The following is an 18,951-nucleotide window of genomic DNA, read 5'->3' as shown; positions in this document are numbered from 1 at the left end:
CACTGTATTCTGGGGGGTTATGGAGTAGGGGTGTCTCTCTGCCAAGTGTGACATGCAGCTCCTTGTTAAAGCAGCAGGTCTACGGCTCAGCACCAGATCGACTGTTGGCCTCCCTGGCCTTGTGGTATGCCTGCTGCAGCTCCTTTGCTTTCATGCAGCACTGTTGTGGATCTCTGTTGTACCCCTTCATCTGCATTTCCCCATGCAATCTGCTCTTAGATCTCCATATTTCTACCATTGCTCCGTAACTCTGCCGGCACAGCCTCTTCTCCCCCCAAACCCAGGAGATCCAATGCCTTCTGTCAACTCCAGCCAGGAGCACACCCAGAGCATGTAAGCAGCATGGTCAGCTGGGCAGTGCGCATAATCAGGGAGTGATGCTAGGTGCGCTCACCAAGCTTGGCAATCAGGAAAAGGTATTTCAAAAATACATGGGGTTTTTTTTTAAGGGGGAGGTGGCTTCCAGTCGCCATGACCTCTGGCCGTGGAGTTCACTAGTGTGACTAGAGCAGTCAGTGTTGGGCATTGTGGGTTAGCTGCTGGAGCGTTGTTAAGGTCAACATCAGTCACGCAGTGCCTACTCTCACACTGCACCACAGTACATTGACCATGGCTCATTGCTGTTTGGAGAGGTGGTGCGACTTTCATCACAATCACAGGGTGCTTCCATCAGTGGGTGACAAATCTGAGTGTAGATACATGCACAATTAGGTCAACACATGGTGGCTTACATCAACCTGCTTTGTAGCGTAGACTAGGTCTTTGCATTAGAAATCTGGGCTCAGGACACCAAGACCCAGATCCCGAACAGTATTTAGGCATCTAACACACTTATTTCAGTGGGAGGTAGGTGCCTCAATGCCTTTGAAAATCTGGGCATTTAACTCAAGAGCCAGTATTTTTCTTTCACTTTTTGCATTCTTTTCACTGAACTTTCTCCTCACTTAGTCTGTCTGTAAAGCACTTGGGATTCCATGACATTCTGCTTTATTAAATTTTCAGCCTAACACAAGCATATCTATTTACAATTAGTGGGGATTTATTCTGCCTGACTGAAGATGAGCTGGCAGAGAGAGGCTCCCATTCTCACCTGTTTGCTTTGCTGTTTTAGTAAAATGTTCAAAATGAAAGAAAATCAAATTAACCCTGAGGCTTTCCTCTCCAACAATAGCTCATGTACAAACCTTAAATATCAACTGTTTGCTTAAACTAATTTACTCTCCCATGTACCATGGATAGGATAATTATCCTTGCAGGAAGTAACCCGACTTTTCTATTTAACCGTTTTGATTGCTATTCCATTAACATTTCCCATCACCAACTTTTAATGGAAGTCATTTGTTACTAAAATACATTTAAGTAAATGACTCCTATTTTTAGACTTTTCTTTTCAGTACTTTGTATAAACAAAATACAGGACTGGATGACTCAGGAAAATGGTTAAGGGATTTGTAATTCTGGGATGTCATTGCTTCAAATCCAACCCAGAACTGTTGTGATCTAAAGTTACCACCTGACAGCTGTACAATGTCCTAAGTGAAATACTTTGATAGTCTTGGTTCAGATTGCAGTAAACAGGTGGCCTTGTATCCACAGCCCAGTAACCACCAATACAAAAGGGACTAATTTTCACCCTTGCTGGCAAGTTCAGCAGAGCTACCATGATTGAATGGGCATGGAAATTAAACTACTGTCATCCCATGGATGTGACCCCTACAAGTTGGGACTATATGAGGAAACTTGCACTATTAGCGCCCATGCTGTAGTGATTCTGCCATCCTTTGGTCATTCTGAGTAACCTTGACTCCCAGCATTTAGGGCAATAGGATTATTCATATAGAATAAATGCTGTGTTATCAGCACCTTACCAAATGGAAAGCTCTAGAAACCAGGGTTGCCCGGGCGGGGGCAAGTGGGGCAATTTGCCCCGGGCCCCGCAGGGGCCCCCACGAGTGTTTTTCAGGACCCCTGGAGCAGGATCCTTCACTCACTCTGGGGGCCCTGGAAAACTCTCGTGGGGCCCAGGTCCCCGGAGCTTCTTCCGCTCCGGGTCTTCGGCGGCAATTTGGCGGCGGGGGGTCCTTCCGCTCCGGGACCCGCCGCCGAAGTGCCGAGTCTTCAGCGGCGGGGGCCCCCTGCTGCCAAAGACCCCAGGCCCCCTGAATCCTCTGGGCGGCCCTGCTAGAAACTGGCAACTCTGATATCTCTGATTTCTGATCTGGGCGGCGCTCACCTCAGGCGGCTCCCCCCAAGCAGTGACATGTCCCTGGTGGAGGAACGGCCATGGAGACTCCGTGTGCTGCCCCCACCCTGAGCGCTGGCTCCACAGCTCCCATTGACCGGGAATCGTGGCCAATGGGAACTGTGGGGGCGGTGCCTGCAGGTAGAGGCAGTGTGCAGAGCTGCCTGGCTGCGCCTCCACCTAGGAGCAGCAGGGACATGTCGCTGCTTGCAGGGATCCCAAGATGAGCGCCGCCTGGATCCAGCACCCTGAAACCCCTCCCACACTACAACCCCCAGCCCTGAGCCCCCTCCCGCACCCAAACTCCCTCCCTCCATTGGTAAGTATAACTCTTAGTTAACTGGGATTTTTGACTAACCAACCCCCTCCATTCCCCCAACATGCCAGATAAAGCTTTTCCTGTATTCAACTCAGCATGAACAAGGATTGCAGAATCTGGCCCAAAGAGAGGACTTCAGTCTTAAGGCTGTCTGTGATGACCTTTCCCCAGCTACCCAGGGAGAGTAAGGACCCCCAGTAGACCGGTCTCTTATTCCATGCTAGCTGTACAGCCTGCCAAGGATATTAACTGGCACCTCTTTCACAGAGCCATGAGCATGGCTGGCAGGGTTCACAGATGCCCCCAACGCTAGCCCTTTCTGTGGCAAGAGGGAGATCCTGGCACTTATCTATTTGGAGTGCAACAGATTTCAGCCTGTCTTTCAGCTCCTCATGAGCCTCCAGCTGAGGTTCTGGCTGCACTTTTCTCCATATCTTTTCACTTACACATTCTGTCAGTGGCCCCACAAGTTGTGGGATCTCCTTGTCGACCTCCTTCTGCTGTTACCCAAGATGGCCATTCATCAGTCCAGGAGCAGGCAGTTCCACAGGAAGGTTCTCGGCAACTATGGGGCCTCCTTCCGTCCCCTGGTTATCTCTCACATCCAGGCAAAGGTGGGTGGCATCCATTGATTCCTTTGCAAAGTTGTGAGCTGTGTCCAGGGTTCTTCACTCGGTATCCCCCTCTGGTATCCTTGTTTTGAACCTCTGACCTCCCCCACCCACCCACATTTGTTGTTGCCCATCCTGCGTTGTGTCCTAGGTCCTCTGGTCCTTCCTTCACATGAGGGGGCAGACCTTTAGTTCTAGTGGATGCAATCCACTACTTCCTAGATTTCAAATAGGCATGATCCTTCTACTTTGGTATAAACATATATTTTAGACTAGCCATTCCTTGTTTCTCTGTGTATACATCCTTGAGTGTCAGGCCTCGAACATTTACTTCTCCTGGGGTGGAATTCAACAACAACCCTACTCAGAGACCAGGCTCTGGTTTACAGTATCTTGTGTATCATCTGTGCTTGTTGGGTTCTACTGGGTTTGGATACCTGTGGTTCTTTCCTTCAGGACTCTGTGACCAGTGGTAAATATTGTAACCAGACAGCCTTCTTAAACCAAAGTATTGTTTATTTTACTGGTAGGAATGAAGTAATGCACTCCTGGAATGCACTTATGTACTGTGGTGAAGAGGGTGGTATAAGAACCTGAATAAAACAGAATAGAATTATAATTTTCCACACCAGTTGAAACTTGTATAACTTAACTACCATGATTGGTAGAAATTTTCTAGGGTACTATTTAAATAATGAAAAATAATGTTTTTCCTGGCTGTGCCCCTTCTCCTCTGTAGTGTTTCCCAGGTTATAGCACTAATAGGAGCAGGCTGTGAACAGGGCTGAAAGGATATACTCAATGGCATGCTTTGACATTTTTGGTCCCTAGTCAAGCTGATGAGTGACAGTGTTCTAATGTCAGTTCTCGAACACTGTGGTAATCAATATGCTGACGTCTGTGGGACTAGTGTGACGAGGTTTTAAAGAAAGTTAAAAGGACACTTGCAAAGGTGATGTGTTCAGAATGTTAACTACTATATATGGATGTGTGCTGGAAAGGTAACAATGTCTTGCAAGCCATTTAATACAAGTGCAAATTAGATGATGCTGTAGGAAGCAACATATGTTGTTCTGCCCATGCATACTTCCTAGGTGCACTGGATATTGGGGAGATATCCAAAGGCATGAAAGGCAGTTAGCCAGCTATTCCTACTGCAAATTAATGAAAGGTGGTCACGTGACTCCTGTTTGTGCCTTTGAAAACTGGAGGCTTCAGCTATATTTCAGCATTTTTACAAAAGAGCCTTAAACAACACAGGGAAAGTTAATGGGAGGGGTAGGCAATGGGTGGAAAAGAATGTGCGGGGATTCAGGTTCAGTTAAGGCTGGTGAGTCAGGCTGCCCTTGAGTAAAAAGGTTTAGCCTTTAAGATTGATAAATAACACATTTAAAAAGCTTTAACTTGCAGGTGGTAAACTTACTTTATCTGGGTGCCTTAACTTTTAACTGGAGCTCAATAGATCCAATTTTTCCAACTGCAGGCCATTAAAGAGAATAAGAAAAAGAGGTTGTAATTTTTCTGTCTTGACTATTTCATGATCTTTTCAGCACATAAAGGTCAGCTACAGTAGGTATCGATAATCACACTCTTTATAACTCCCTTAAAGTTCATCGTTTTAAGTGAACCACTTCACAGGTTACTAAATCAAATCAAATTATTACTCGGCAAGAGTGAATTGGTCCTTTTCCAGTATAATTAGATGTTCTCTGTGAGCCTTCTCTACTCTAAGGCTTTTAGATATTTGGCACAAGATCTGTGTAATTATTGAGGCTACTCTGTACCTCAAACCCCTAGGGTGCCAGTAATGTGCTCAGCATACTATATCTCAGAAGCAAACACTAGGTGCTTCAGAAGGTAGGCCTTGTAGGCACTAGGCCTAGTAGGTCTAGAGAGGCCAATCATCCATTTCTGGAACGGACAGTCCTCTTTTGAGGTGATTTGTTCCCCATCCGGTACTGGGCCATATCAGATAGGGGATGCCATTTTTAAGAACATGCCATTTTGTACCTGCAAGGTCACACCGTTGAGGGCAGGGCAATGAGCTCTTAAAGATGGCCTCACCCCCCCTGTGTTGTGACCTCATGGATACCATGCATGCAGAGCCATGTGGTACTGGTAGGGTCCCCCTGGCAGGGGCAGGCCCACATCATTTAGTAAGTGCAATGCCAGCTTTTTGAAAGCATGTGACTGATTGTTTGTACATTTGTATTCCTTTCCAAATAGCTGGGAACTAAAAATTGTCAATTTTTTTTCCCCACAATGTATTTTCACACACTTTGCCTTCCTCTCATCCTTCCCCGCAACAGACATTTTAGTGCAGAAAAATCGCACTTCCTTCGTACTTTTTAAATCTCTTTTCCAAATATAAATTAACCATTGTATATTTGTGAAATACATATACATCCCCACACACACCACAGCATCTATACCTATACATCTAAAAAGCTGCTCATATCTAACTTACAGTAAATTAGAAAAAAATAAAATACTGTTTTTTTTTTTAAAAAAAAAACAATGCATTTGGACTGAAATCTTGTATGCTAAATATCATCCTAGTGCAAATTATTTTATGAAGTCTTCAAAAAGGGGAGTTATTTGGTGAGAGCTACATTGATCTGTGTCATTTGTCAATGTATTGAAAAAAACTTGTTGAAAATACCAACACAATAAGCCCTCCTGACTGCATGTATGTATAAAGCAATAAAGAATGAGGAAAAATTGCACAAAGGGTCAGTCTTGCATAATAAGACTTTGTGTATCTTGCTAAAACTGAATGCAGTACACACCAAGACAGAACTAGTTCCATAATTAATGCAACCTTTCCCTTATATATGTGCAGTTCTCAGGATCTGAGAATGTTCTGTCAACAATGCTGTTGATGATTTACTCATAATTAGATACCTGTTAGTCATCTGAAACAAAATTACTGGAGTATGAGTGTCAGCAGACAGATGCAATAGCAGACAACTTTAATGTTAGGGTAGCAACAATTTTCTTGTACTGGTTCTTCATCAGGCCTTTTCATGAACAAACTGCTTCATATGCATATATAACTGCAGTTATTATGGCTGGGCTTGTTGCATTGCTTTGAATGATCAAACTCCCACTGGCTTCAACGTGAAAAGGGCCCTGCAGTTGGAGTGAAATTCACCCCTGTTCCAAGGTCCAGGGCAAGGCCTATGCACCACTTATGCCCTATTGTGAGTCTGCTATAATTTGCACTAGGTGAAGCTTCTGCAAGGCTTCCAGCCTGATTGCTCCTGATATTTCTTGTGGTCAAAAGAGGTTTGTTTCCAGCCGTGCTTGGCTTGATTGGAACTATTATGCAGATACTTATTGCCACAGTTATTCATGCATTTGTCCACTCAAGATTGGATTTCCTTAATGTGCTCTACATGAGCATGCCCATGAAACCATTCAATTATCAGGAAATTTGATCATTCTAGACAATGCTAGAACTGCTGCTTCTCCAAGTATTGTGCTCTTTAGATTTCTGGCTTTAATGGCTAGAAACCTGGGGCCAGCAACCCTAGTTACTTAATAGGCACACCTGAGCTGGAATGAGATGATTCCCTTATGCAGGAAGCTGGGGTAGAGGGAGGTTATAATCTGGGGGAGGTTCAGGCTCAGTAAGAAAAAAGTAGAGAGGAAGCTGTAGCATAGACAGTGGAAGAGTTCTTGCAGGAGACCCTAGACTAAGGGGTGGGTTTGAACCTAAAAGCTAGAGCCAGAGAGCTGAAGAAGGCTGACTGGCAGGGAGAGCACATTCCATAAGAGTAAGAAAAGACTCCAGTCTGGTAGGGCTGAGAGTGGCCTGGCTCAGAGAGCAGATTCTAGGGGGAGAAGAAAAGTCCCAGGGCTGAGTTTTGTTTGGTCTTATATCGATAAAATTAAACGCTGGGAAAAGGGGGCAATATTGAACAAAAAGCCTGTCTGGAGTTATTGAAGAAGTTCCTTCAAGGGGGAAACTGAGGCAGGTTGCTGCAGAACCACCCCTGGCTGTGGGGAGACAGGGGGTGGGAGGCACCCACTCATTGGCATGGTCCAAAACAAATCCTGGTTTACTACCTCCCTTCCCAAATTCCTCCAGAAAAATATGCCCTAACTCTGCCACTGCTGAAGCATAGTTTGGCCCTGAACAGCATCTCTCAAGTACCAATCTTCACAGCAATGCTGTACAGAGTAATGGGAGCTCTTGTACACAAAAAACAGTTACCTGCCTTTTCGTAACTGCTGTTCTTCAAGGTGTGTTGCACATTTCCATTCCGCTGTAGGTGTGTGTGTGCCTTGTGCACCGTTACTGGAGAACATTTTTCCTCAGCAGTACCCGTCAGGGTGGTTTGAGCACCCTCAGTTGCTGCGTGCTACTGTGTACCAGTATAAGAGGGTCCCTGCACCCCCACCCCCACCCCAATTCCGTCTTACCAGATAGACTCTGATAGAGAGGGGAAGAAGGGCAGGTCATGGAAAGGACATGTGCAACACATCTCAAAGAACAACAGTTACGGAAAGGTAGGTAATCATTTTGTTTCTTCAAGTGACTGCACATGTTCATTCCACTGTAGGTGATTCATGAACAGATTAACGTGGAGGTGGGCCCAGAACAGTAATTGAAGAACAATCCATTAAAAACTGGCATAATTCCTGGACTGACTAGAAATTGCATAACGAGCATCCAAAGTGTGAACTGATGACCAGGTTCTTGCCTTACAAATGTCTTGAATAGGAACGTGCTCTAGGAAAGCTGCTGACACCACTTGCACTCTAGATGAATGAGTTAATACTCTTGGGGGTGGCGTAACATTAGCTCAGGAATAGCACAACCACATGCAAGAGGAAATCCTCTGAGTGGAAACCAGTATACCCTTTACCCCGTACACAACTGCAACAAGTAACTGTGGGGGAGATCAAAATGGTCTGATGAGGTCAATGTAGAAGGCCAATGCTCTCCTCATATCCATTGAATTAAGCTTTCGTGCCTCTGTGTGCAAGTGAGGCTTTGAGAAGACATTAGCAAATAAATTGTCGGGTTTATATGGAAACTGGAGACCACCTTTGTCAAGAATTTCGGCTGTGGATATAGGTAAATTTTATCCTTGTGGAAAACCATGTAAGGAGATGCTGAGACCAAGGCTCTCGTTCATCCACTCTCCTTGCTGAGGTTACTGCAGCCAGAAACACCACTTTCTTAGAGAGGCGGGGTAGAGAGCAAGATGTGACAGGTTCAAAGGGGGGCCCCATTCACATGGCTAGCCCAAGGTTGAGATCCAATGGGAGAACTGGCTGTTGAACTGGAGGGTATGATCAGTGCAACCCCATGGGTGGCAGGTGAAACCTAGGCTTGGGGTGGCTAGCCCAGCCCCCGGCCCCTGCCCAGCCCAGCCCAGAGCAGGTGGAGGGTCTGCGACTCTGCGCCAGCTCACCACAGCTGCCCACATGCCTCTCCCCAACCCAGCTCTGGCTGGGGCAGTGGGGCACTTCAGAGCCGCAGTCCAGCCATGGTAAGAGCCACATGGGCAGCAGCAGACCCTCCACCTGTCCTGTATGGGAGGCGTAGTGGGTGAGGACACAGGCTGTGGGCTGCTCTCAGCAGGCCCCCCCACACCACAGGCAGGCGGAGGGTCCACGTGGCTCTGACAATTGGCCTGGAGACATGCTGGGGATATCATGGAGCCGTGGGGCATGTACCTGGCGCAGTTCATCCTCATCGCCTGTCCATTTTGCAGCGTGAGACCCTGGCGCACCCCTATCTGGAATGTGCCAGGTTACAGCCCCTATTCCAGCTCCTCCAGAACCTCCTGTTGAGGTTCTGGCTGCACTTTTCCCTACACCTTTTCATATATGCACACCCTATCTGTGGCCCCATGAAGTTGCGAGACCTCCTTGTCAACCTCCTCCGACCCTGTTATTCCTTAGTTGCCCCTCGTCATCAGTCCAGTGGCTCCTCCCACATGGCACTCAACCATTCCGACAGGTATTACTGAAGGTAACAGTTCTTTGACAATGGTGCATGAGGCATGCATACACTACAGTGGAATAGACATTTGTAATTACTTGACAAAGAAAACTATGCTACACTGCTGCTTCCCCTGGCCTCACTGCTGATCCTGCTCTTTCTTTGTTTCCTCTGCCTCAGCTAGGCTACCTCAGCAGTTCTGAGACAGCTAGCTGAGTCTCTGGAAACAAATCTTCCCACCAGGCTGCTTTAGGTTGACCTCATCACACATCACCTCTGTTTTCTCTGCAGCCACATTCTTGATCACAGTGGAACTTCTGAGGCTAAAGATGACTGTCCCCCTATGCGCAGTAAACAGTCTCCCGAGCTGAAGATCCATCCTCTAGTGACAGGCTCTTCCTCAAGGTATATTTGTTGAAGGCACCTTTCTTTCACAGTTGGGTTCCTATGCTTTTTCTTCAAGAGCATTGATAAAAGCCTTGTAGTTTTTCCTCTCCTCCCATTATCTCCAACACTCACCTTGAGACGTTTATAGCTTACCTGATGTCTGGCTACCCTTATCAAAAGATCTAGAAACGTTTTACATGCAGTCATTCATTGTCTATCCCTTTCACCTTTTTAAAATGTAATTTTAAAGGAGTTAAAAACAGGAGACACAAAACATTAGATCAGAATACTGGGGGCAGGGAAGCAAAAGAAAGGGAGTCTCCTGTTTATGACTGGACAGTTGGTATCTACATTACTGAAAGATGATTATAGCACTAGACAGATTTTTTCCATCTGGCTTGTTGTCTCGTGTATTCATGCAGCAGTAAAATGATCCAGCTACTGTACTCTGACTTCTGCGAAATATGAGAAGTGAGGAGGATGTTGTGCAATATCTAATGCAGTTATTTGTGACCTTTCCCCTACTAAACTTCATTCAAATGCACTGTCAAAGGAGTAATGGAAAGTCTTTGTATGTAGTTCCATGCAACCTTTTGCCTACTAAACTTAATTTAGCTGAACTGTGGACTATCTCAAGAACCTGACAAAGTTCTTACCATTGTACGTCAGTACTTTAACTTTATGGGGAGACAGAAAGAAGAGAGTAGAAAGATATGTCCCTCATTAATGATACTTCTATTTTGCTTTCTATCAGAGAATATCAAAGTGCTTCAAAAACATTCCAAAATGAAGTCTCCTGTTACCCTTATAATATCGGGTCAATATTATGTCAATTTCACAAATAGAAACAGTGCCTCAGAGATTAACTGACTTGCCTGTATTTGCACAAGAAGTCAGAGAGTCACAAATAGAACTCTCCTCTCCTAACTCCTAATCCTGTGCTTTAGACAAAAAGGCCATTCCTTCTACTTAGATTCAGGACTTCCTGGTATCCTTGTAGAAAGGGACTATCCTTATTTATGACAGGGATTGATACAGGAGAACAAGAAGCGCTTTTTACTGTGTTGTGGTAGAAAGCAAAGGGATTTTCAATGTTGTGTTAAAGAGCAAAACCAAAGCAAAGCTAAGAACACCATGAGGAAACCCAAGAAAACACTACTGTGACTGAACAATTGAAAGCCTTATAGCTTCCTTTCACAACACCCAGTTGGAGCAGGGATGCAGTAATGTTTCACAATTATGGTGGACAGATGTCTGGTTTTGACCAGAAAGTCCAGTCGAAAAGGGGGCCTTTTGGTGTCTGGTCAGATCTACTGACCAGATACCCAAAGTCTGGTTACTGCAAGCAGGAGAGGAAGGGAGGCAACAAATCATCACCTGTGCCAGCCCCTACTCAGCCAGGGCCACCTCCTATCTGCATCGGGTGGCTGCAGCTCCCAGCCCTGGCTCTGCAGGCAAGTCCCTCCTGACCTACACAGGGAGGGGGGAGAGGGGAAACTCAGTGAGCAACTGGGGGAAGGTGAAAGAGGAGCGAATGGGACAGGGTCTCAGGGGGAAGAGATGGGGCAGGGGTAAGGCCTGGGGGGAAGAGGTGGAGCAGGGGAGGTTCCGGGACTCCTGCAGGAGTGTCCAGTTTTTAAATATTAAAAAGTTGGCAACCCTATTCAGAAGAGAAAATTGAAATATTGACAATGAATAGATGTGATGAATCCCAGTGTTTAGAATCTGATATTGTGCTTCAGTACTAGGCAGAGTGCAGTTTTCTGATATTATGGATGGTGGACAGGCGCTGGTAGGCCATGTAGTGCTGGGGTCAGAAGGGGAGCAAAGGAAGAGAGTAAGTAGGGAGCCAAAGCAGGAACAAACACTGTGGTTATGAGAAGTTGCTGAGTCATACTTAAAGTGGGTTCCATTTTAAGTATCTGCAATCCATTCTTTTCCTCCAGATGGGATTTGATTGACAATGAATCCAGCCAAATTCCTAGGTTCGTGGGTACTAATTAATTGCTAGTCCAATATTCATAGGGTGACCAGATAGCAACCGTGAAAAAAACAGGACAGGGGGTGGGAGGTAATAGGTGCCTTTATAAGAAAAAGTCCCAAAAAACAGGACTGTCCCTTTAAAAATGGGACATCTGGTCACCCTAAATATTCAGAATATCCCTAACAATTGCTACCAGAAAATGCCACCAGTAATGTTCACAAGACCACAAAGTTTCATAGATTCATAGATTCTAGGACTGGAAGGGACCTCGAGAGGTCATCGAGTCCAGTCCCCTGCCCGCATGGCAGGACCAAATACCGTCTAGACCATCCCTGATAGACATTTATCTAACCTACTCTTAAATATCTCCAGAGATATTTAAGAGAGATATATAAAGTTACATTACTCAACACATGTTGTAATGTCCCCAGTTATAAACAGTCATACAAACAGTAACAGTTAGTAAAAATAAACAGACAGTGTTGCAATATTAAGGAGAATATATTTCTTTCCAGAAGCAATTATTGGAATAAAGCTCTTTTCATTGTTGGATTATACTTGTGCGTAGCTGGTACTCACCGTAGCCTATTACAGAAGTTTGCCTTTTGGTTTTCAAAAACATCTAGGTCTTTGTGTTCCTGGGGCCTTAGCCCTTTATTAGTTGGGGGAGGGCAGCACTCTTGATATTCTCCCTTCAACAATTATGCTGTACCACTATACCAAGAGTAAAATAGAACCCATAAGACTTTTGTTCACCCACTCACTGCTTAATGGTCAGTGGAATGCAGTGAAAATTACTGGAGTACAAAATGCATTTGAGTGATGATAAAAATATGAACAAAAGGGGCTACACCCTGTAGATTTTTCCTATTTAGAACTCAGTGTGTAATAAAAGACTACTCTTTTTAAGGATATAGATGGTATTTGTATTAAGCAATGGAAGTAGCCAGGCAAATTATAAAAATGCTGTGTGTAGGGGGATTAGAGCTGGAGAATTCAGACAGGGAAACTTCCCACCATAAATGAACTCATTAACAAGCAGGGCTGACTTTAGGGGTACCAAGCAGGGAAATTGCCCAAGGCCCTATGCCACGGGGGGGTTGGGCTTCAGCCCCGCATGGAGGGTCTTGGACTTTGGCTTCAAAAACATTGCAGAAATCCCATGTGTAAACAGATAAGGGAGGCAGGGTGGGGGCCCATTCCTTAGTTTCTGCCCTTGGCCCCAGCAAGTCTAATGCCAGCCCTGTTAACCAGGTTGTAAGCTCAAAACTTGATTTTGAAAGTGGTCACTCTTGAGGACCTTTCCATGTTCTCAATTGATCACTACCAGGACTGGCTCCAAGGTTTTTGCCACCCCAAGCGGCAGAGGGAAAAAAAAAAAAAAGCCGCGATTGCAATTGCGATCGGCCGCATTCCGGCGGCAGCTCCACCGCGCCGCTTTCTTCTTCGGCGGGAATTCGGCGGCAGGTGCTTCCCTCCGAGAGGGACCCGCCACCAAATTGCTGCCGAACAGTCCGTCGTGCCGCCCCTTCCCCTTGGCCGCCCCAAGCACCGGCTTAATGGGCTGGTGCCTGGTGCCGGCCGCCGGCCCTGATCACTACAATCAGCAGGGACATATTTTTTTAAGTGCTTCCTAATTTGAGATGCTCTGTTTTTTATCGTCTGCATGACAGCTATCCATGCCTGGCAGGTAGATTAAATAACATTGAAATGAAATGAAACTCAAACAACTTTCAATTAAAATACAGTCTGCTGGCAAGAGCATTAGACTAATTTATTTTTAATTTAAGATTAAACCAGTCCTGTTAAATGTCCTTGTTTTTGCTATATAATTTCCACACAGCTACTTCTGTGATAGAATTTCACTTCTGTTAGGTTGAGTGAGTGCAGCAAGGACAGAGTAGGAGAGGGGGATATGGAGAGGTAAAACAAGCAAATTGCAAGTGAACTGCAAGTGGAAGAATAAAAAGGGATAAAAGAAATAAGACCGAGGAAGAGAAAATGTTGGGATAAAGCACCAGAAGAAATTTAAGTACAGAGTGTTTTTGTTCTATACGTTAAACTACATTTTCAAACAGTTTGGTTGAGGGCCCTATCCTCCTTTCCATATGAAAATATAAATAATATTGATTAGAGTTACACAGGTGGATGGAGATTACATCTCTTTACAGCATAGTTTTTAGTGGCAGTTGGGCCTGCTGTTAATGACCAACATTTAGGATGTCACCCTGGCTGGAATTATTAGCACCACATTTCAATTGCACTCCTTGTTCATTATGCAGTCTTTTTTTCATTTGCTTTTATTCGAGTGACTTCAGGGCTTGTGAAAATGCCAAATAGTACTGGTGACTGAAGTCCTCTCTCCACAAAGCAGGTAGAGCACTTTTCCCAACCCTAGCTGTGACCAGAGGAGACCAGCTGAAGGTGAGAGAGTACCTCAGTCCATCATTCCCTAGCTCCTCTCTAGAGACAAACAAAGATCACAAGGTGAAGGCCACTAGGAACCAAACTACCACAGGGTCAAACAGTTGTCTTTAGACAGTTGGGCCCAGATCCCAAAGTAATTTAGAATCCTAGCTTCCACTGCAATCAGTGGAAGTTAGGAGCCTAAATACTTCATGGATCTGGGCTTTGGTCATTATCAACCCAGGATGCCACCTAAGTGACCAGAGGTGAAAAGCTCCAAATCCCATTATCAGTCAGTGTCAGAAACATTGAGTGCACTTAGCATCTGTGCAAAGAACATCCTGATCTCCTCTGTTAATATTCATTCCCAGTACTACATGACAATTACACCCCAACACAAAGGGAGAAGTTGAAAACCTCACCAGCCTCCTATTCAGAGTTAATCTCATACCCACATCCCACAGCATTAGCAGGACAGCTGGAACCTTAAATTACCTACAAAAGGAGGCAAGCCAGCCCTTATAAAGCAACTGCTTCTTCCTTAATCTGCAATGGCCCCAGGTTCTTGGATTTAGCAGTGTAGGAAACAGCCTCGTACAGAAAACCGCCAAATAAGAATGGTTATGCAGGTGGCAAGTGGAATTTACAGCTAATAATTGGTTGAGAATTGCACACCCAATTAGTCTGTGCTGTAGCGTCCTATTATTTTTGGTGCCTTGTTCTCCCCTCCTACATTTTTGATTTTTTAGACTGTAATTGCTTTGGGTCAAGGGCTGCCATTTATATTAGCATCACCAATCCCAAGTGTTCACAAATTGCAAGATTAAAAAAGAATTAATAGTTTGGAGTCTTTTCTTTGACATCATTCTTTTACAAAAGGTAGATCATGCCAAACCAACCTGATCACCTTCTTTGAGAAAGTAACAGATTTTTTTAGACAAAGGAAACGCAGTGGATCTAATTTACCTCGATTTCAGTAAGGTATCTGATGCGGTTCCACATGGGAAATTATTAGCTAAATTGGAAAAGACGGTGATCAATATGAAAATTGAAATGTGGATAAGGAACTGGTTAAAGGGGAGACAACAATGGGTCGTACTGAAAGGTCAACTGTCAGGCTGGAGGGAGGTTACTAGTGGAGTTCCTCGGGGATCGGTTTTGGGACCAGTCTTATTTAATCTTTTTAGTACTGATCTTGGCACAAAAAGTGGGAATGTGCTAATAAAGTTTGCGGATGACACAAAGCTGGGAGGTATTGCCAATACAGAGAAGGACCAGGATATCATATAGGAAGATCTGGATGACCTTGTAAACTGGAGTAATAGTAATAGGATGAAATTTAATAGTGAAAAGTGCAAGGTCATGCATTTAGGGATTAATAACAAGAATTTTTTGTTATAAGCTGGGGACGCATCAGTTGGAAGTAACAGAGGAGGAGAAGGACCTTGGAGTATTGGTTGATCACAGGATGACTATGAGCCGCCAATGTGATATGGCCATGAAAAAAACTAATGAGGTCTTGGGATGCATCAGACGAGGTATTTCCAGTGGAGATAAGGAGGCGTTAGTACCATTATACAAGGCACTGGTGAGATCTCATCTGCAATACTGTGTGCAGTTCTGGTCTCCCATGTTTAAGAAGGATGAAAAAAATGGAACAGGTACAGAGAAGGGCTACTAGGATGATCCGAGAAATGAAAAACCTGTCTTATGAAAGGAGACTCAAAGAGCTTGGCTTGTTTAGCCTAACCAAAAGAAGGCTGAGGGGAGATAGGATTGCTCTCTATAAATATATCAGAGGAATAAATACCAGGGAAGGAGAGGAATTATTTAAGCTCAGTACCAATGTGGACACAAGAACAAATAGATATAAACTGGCCACCAGGAAGTTTAGACTTGAAATTAGATGAAGGTTTCTAACGATTAGAGGAATGAAGTTCTTGAACAGCTTTCCAAGGGGAGGGGGGGGGGGCAAAAGACATATCTGATGTAACTTTTCTGCCTGTCTGAGTTGGCAGCAACAAGGGCCGGGTTCAGTATCTAGGGGTTCCGTTTCAATAACACAATGCAAAACTGGCTTGAGCCCCCACCCAGTGACCTGGGACAATTACATACCACCCCCCAGGCGCCTCTAAGAGGCAATACTTCCCCTCTTGCAAGCACAGAGTCTGAGTGTAGCAAAATGCTTTTAATAAAGGAGGGAAACAATGCAGCATTATGTTGGGGAAACACCACAAACAGGATTCATAACACAAACCATGAGCAAAAGACCCACCCCCCCAAGTAAGTCTGGCAGTATCCTTTCCCCCTCAGGGTCTAAAGTCCAGCAACCCAAAAAATCACCCAAAGTCCCAAAAGTCTCCGTCCCTGGTCAGTGCATCCCCAGAGTTCAAAAGTTTATCTGCAGAGTTTTACCTCTGGAGGTAAGGGGAGGGGGGAGGAGGGGCAGTGATGTTAAGGGTCACCTTACGTGGTCCGAGGCTGACTGCCCTTCCTCTCCATGGGGTTCTACTGCAGTCTTCACCGCGAGCCACTCCACCAGCCGCTCTGCTCCACCAGCTGTCCCGCAAGCCACTCCAGTCATCCCACAAACTGCTCTGCTAGCTGCTCAGCAACATAGCTTCAGAACCCCCCACAGCACTCAGTGATTTCAGCTTGTAGCAGGGGAGCCTCAGTGCTGGTGCACCATTGGCCCAAAGTGAATTCAGCTTAGCAGCCTGTAATTAGACTCCTAATGGAATTAAAGTTAGCTTTAATATTCCAAGAAGGAGCAATTGATATTTCAGGCCCTCACCATCAGGTACAAATACCTGCCCCCAGTCTCTCCCAATTCACTGTGTTTTGGAACCCATGTCCCCTGTCTAGCGAGTGCTACTTAGTTGATGGCGAGTCCCTTTGTCACAAAACAGTTTCATTGTCCTTGATTCACATAATCAGGGTAACAACACTTTATTCTTCATGCCCCAATAACAGAGAAACTGGAGATCCCACAGCAGCCGAAGTGACCATTTGGGCTCATGCTAGGTGGGGTGGGTGTGCCTATACAAACAAGATCAGCCCCTGAAGTTCTTTTCCACAACTCACCACAATTCACCACCAGATGTCAGGGTAGAGCTCATCCTGACTCAGTTTACACTGGCTTCAAGACTAAGCTTGATAAGTTTATGGAGGGGATGGTATGATGGGATAGCCTAATTTTGGCAATTAATTGATCTTTGACTATTAGCCGTAAATATGCCCAATGGCCTGTGATGGGAAGTTAGATGGGGTGGGATCTGAGTTACTACAGAGAATTCTTTCCTGGGTGTCTGGCTGGTGAGTCCTGGCCACATGCTTAGGGTTTAGCTGATCGCCATATTTGGGGTTGGAAAGGAATTTTCCTCCTAGGGCAGATTGGCAGAGGCCTGGGGGGTTTTCGCCTTCCTCTGCAGTGTGGGGCACGGGGCACTTGCTGGAGGATTCTCTGCTCCTTGAAGTCTTTAAACCACAATTTGAGGACTTCAGTAGCTCAGACATAGGTTAGGGGTTTGATACAGGAATGGGTGGGTAAGAGTCTGTGTCCTGCGTTGTGCAGGAGGTCAGACTAGACGATCATAATGGTCCCTTCTGACCTTAAAGTCTATGATTCTATGTGAGTCTTTAGGAGTCACGTTTTCTAAAGCCTCAACCGCATTTTCTCCAATCCCTCAGACAGAGACAAACACCTACAAGATCTCTAGCAAGCATTCTTAAAACTACAATACCCACCTGCTGAAGTGAAAAAACAGATTGACAGAGCCAGAAGAGTATCCGGAAGTCACCTACTACAGGACAGGCCCAACAAAGAAAATAACAGAATGCCACTAGCCGTCACCTTCAGCCCCCAACTAAAACCTCTCCAGTGCATCATCAAAGATCTACAACCTCTCCTGAAAGATGATCCCTCACTCTCACAGATCTTGGGAGACAGACCAGTCCTCGCTTATAGACAGCCCCCTAACCTGAAGCAAATACTCACCAGCAACCACACAACAGAAACACTAACCCAGGAACCTATCCTTGCAACAAAGCCCGATGCCAACTCTGTCCACATATCTAATCAAGTGACACCATCATAGGACCTAATCACATCAGCCACGCCATCAGGGGCTCATTCACCTGCACATCTACCAATGTGATATATGCCATCACATGCCAGCAATGCCCCTCTGCCATGTACATTGGCCAAACCGGACAGTCTCTACACAAAAGAATAAATGGACACAAATCTGACATCAGGAATCATAACATTCAAAAACCAGTAGGAGAACACTTCAACCTCTCTGGTCACTCAGTAACAAACTTAAAGGTGGCAATTTTGCAACAGAAAAGCTGAAAAGGGACCGCAGGCAGGGGTCAGCAGCACCCCATTGTGCTGCGCGCCCTGTAAACACCCGACCTAAGAACCAGGTGACTCCCTGAGCAACAGCACAGCGGTGCCACGCCCTGCAGCAGCTGGCGGCGATTCCTCCCCGCCCGTCCCCGTGCCTCGCCCCGCCCCCGTTCTCAGAATCCTACGAAGAGCAGCTCCGGCCCCGCCCTCGGGAATGGGGGCGGAGTAGAGCTGTTTACTCCGCGGCGGGGCCCAAGACAGGCGTGGGTCTAGCTCCGCGGATTGGCTCGCTCTAGAAGGCAAAGCTCGGCAGGAACAGCCAATGAGGCGAGCGGTGAGCTGGACCTCTGGAAGGATTCACTCTGCGGGAGGAAGGAGGGGGTTTGACATTGATTTGCCTCGTAAACAAGGACACTGGAGCGGCAGCTAGGCAGAGCAGAGGCCACGCCCCGCCGCCCCACCTGCAAGCCACCCCCGCCGCCCCTGTTTCGCCTTCTCTGGACTCTTTCCCCAGCGCCCGCTGGGCTCTCTTGGGATGAAGGATAGCACAAACCCCCCCCCCCCCCCGCTGGACAATGGTCCTGGCGAGAACCCTTGGCCTGTCTCGTTCCGGCCCAGGGATGGTTCTGTTGGGCGCGGTTTGCCTGGAGACACGCCCCCTGCCGTGGCCCCGCCCCGCGGGAGGTCGGTCT

General features: G+C 46.0%; 1 protein-coding gene across 1 annotated transcript in view; it reads right to left on the bottom strand.

Annotated features, from left to right (window-relative positions):
• DYNC1I1 (dynein cytoplasmic 1 intermediate chain 1) overlaps window positions 1-16,513 on the bottom strand; it is a 316,422-nt gene extending 299,909 nt beyond the window's left edge. Inside the window, exon 1 of the mRNA XM_065587000.1 lies at window positions 16,379-16,513. The gene's annotated coding sequence lies outside the window, so the exon portion shown is untranslated. The remainder of the gene's footprint in view (window positions 1-16,378) is intronic.
• Between the last annotated feature and the right edge of the window lie 2,438 nt (window positions 16,514-18,951).

The sequence above is a fragment of the Chrysemys picta genome, chromosome 2 (assembly GCF_011386835.1).
Source record: "Chrysemys picta bellii isolate R12L10 chromosome 2, ASM1138683v2, whole genome shotgun sequence".
NCBI lineage: Eukaryota > Metazoa > Chordata > Testudines > Emydidae > Chrysemys > Chrysemys picta.
This window is presented reverse-complemented; position numbering and strand designations above follow the sequence as displayed.